Genomic DNA, 2,457 nt, shown 5'->3' with positions numbered 1-2,457 from the left:
GATCATAATTAGCATAGGTTTTACAGCTATACAAAAATTATTAGTTAACCCCTAACGGAACCTTTTAACAGTTCTCTTTGAAAAAAAGGAAGTCGTTGGGAAAGGAAAACGAAATTTTGGAAGGTATATGGTAATTATTTTTTACACTTATATTAATACAAACATACTTATATTACATTATACGAAATCATACATTGCAGATATATGTTATGTATGGCGAAAGGCGCTAATATCTTATTGAGCGCATAGTGAAGGTAATGATAATAATGATAGATACTGTTATGAATGTTTTCATAAAGATCCGAAGTAATAACAACTCTGATAATTATGATTGAGGAACTACAGAACATTTGTTTTTTAACAATGTGATGTTGTTAACAGCTGCATAAATCGCTAACACACTCATCATTCCATTACAGAGTAATCGATAATAATTGATCGCTATTAAGATTATTATGAATTTGTCATTCGAGAGAAAGATTGTCTCTCTTAACCCCATTTCAAGTAAGTTTACATTCAGAAGATTTCTAAAACATATATTACGAATCAGTGAGTCATAATAAATAGCGTTACAGGGGGGCAGAGTATCAAATACTTATAGTTACCCCTAAAGGCAAACCTTTTACAGTTCTCTTTGAAAAAGGAGTCGTTGGAAGAAAACGAACATTTTGGAGGAACTATGTATTTCATTTAAACACTATATCTACATACAAACATACATATATACATTAATACGAACATACATACATGCATATATATGTCTATGTATGAATGTATATATAAGAATAAATTGATATATATGTATATATATATATATATATATATATATATATATATATATATATATATACATATTTGTGTGTGTGTGTGTGTGTGTATGTATGTATATGTATATATGTATATGTATATATATATATATATATATAATATATATATATATATATAATTTATTTATATATGTATTTATATATACCAGTGGTTCTCAAACTGGGTGCCGCGGCACCCTGGGGTGCCACGGACAGCGCCTAGGGGTGCCACAAGATTGCCATGAATTTTGTCTTGGCTAGATCGTTTCAAGGTACATTTGTAAAACAGTTTGTATCATTCCTGGCCATATATAAATTCGGTGGTAGGAAGTTACTTGCACTAATAAATTCTAAAATATATAGAATATTTCTTCTGCACACTACTACTACTACAACTACTACTCATTGAGGAGGAGGGTGATGGAGAAAAATGGGTGCCACAGAAGGATTATATAAATTCAGGGTGCGCATCACTGAAAAACGATATACATATATATAAACATATATATAAATATATATACATATATATACATATATAATATGTATATATATATATATATATTAATATATATATATATATATATATATATATATATATATATATATATATATATATATAGATAGAAGGAAGAGGTAAACCAACACGGCTGAGAATAACTTCATTTTGAAAATTACAAACGTTTCGGAGATGCAATCTCCATCATCAGTGCTATAACAAAAACAAAACAGAGAAAAGTTAATTCCAATACATTCAAACTTATAAAATTAATAAAAATACAGAATTAAAAAACACGAAAATCATCAAATGACCACAGACAAAAAAGCAAGTAAAAGGTACTAACCAAAGGAATGGGTGGTCGATAGTTTAAATGGTAAACAGGGTGGTTGCAGTGGAACTATTGTTCAGTTGTGGTTTCATGGTTAGGATGTGAAGTGACTCTGCTATGATCAGATCAAATCTGTTTAGGTGGGAGGTTAAGATTTTGAAATCAGTATTGCTAAAAGGGTGATTGTGGAGGTGAGGTGCTCTCTAATTGCTGAGAAGGATGGTTTACTCAGCTGTAGGTCTGTCCTGATTGACTTGCCTTTGTGTTCGAGAATGCGGTGACGGAGCCATCGTGAGGTTGACCCCACGTACCTAGCCTGACAGCTAGGACAAGTAAATAAGTACACCACATTCGAACTTAGTTCAGAGTCGCACTTTTCTCTTTTCTTCATGAAATTTTCGATAGTATTAGAATTTAGTTTTATATATTTAATGTTTTTGTTGACTGTGGTTGGTACAGGTTTCGGGTGGAATTTCTGACACAGGAAATTGCGTAGAGCTTTATAAAATAGGTAAGATGGGTACCCATTTGTAGTGAAATAATCCTTTAAGAATGAAACTTCTTTATGAAAACTGGTCCAAGTAGAACAGATGTTATATGCTCGATTGATAAGTGTTGTAAGGTTGTTTAGCTTGTAAATATGGGGAATATAGCTTAGATAGTGAAGTCCAAGGCCAGTGAATGTGGGTTATCTGTAAGCACTGATGAAGAAGCAGTTATTACGAAAACTTATGCAGGTATCAAGGAATGATAGTTCATTATTTTGTTCAATTTCATAAGTGAATTTAATATTGGGATGTTGTGAATTCAAGTATGCAAGGAAA

At 31.3% G+C, this 2,457-nt stretch overlaps 1 pseudogene; it reads right to left on the bottom strand.

The window, feature by feature from the left end:
• Positions 1 to 1,671: 1,671 nt before the first annotated feature.
• Positions 1,672 to 2,457, bottom strand: part of LOC147472148 (uncharacterized) — a 1,148-nt pseudogene continuing 362 nt past the window's right edge.

Source organism: Penaeus japonicus, unplaced genomic scaffold, assembly GCF_977035675.1.
Source record: "Penaeus japonicus unplaced genomic scaffold, GWHDUDI00000001_assembly GWHDUDI00000003, whole genome shotgun sequence".
Classification (NCBI taxonomy): domain Eukaryota; kingdom Metazoa; phylum Arthropoda; class Malacostraca; order Decapoda; family Penaeidae; genus Penaeus; species Penaeus japonicus.
The sequence above is the reverse complement of the archived record's forward strand: the minus strand, read 5'-3'. Positions and strand labels throughout refer to the sequence as shown.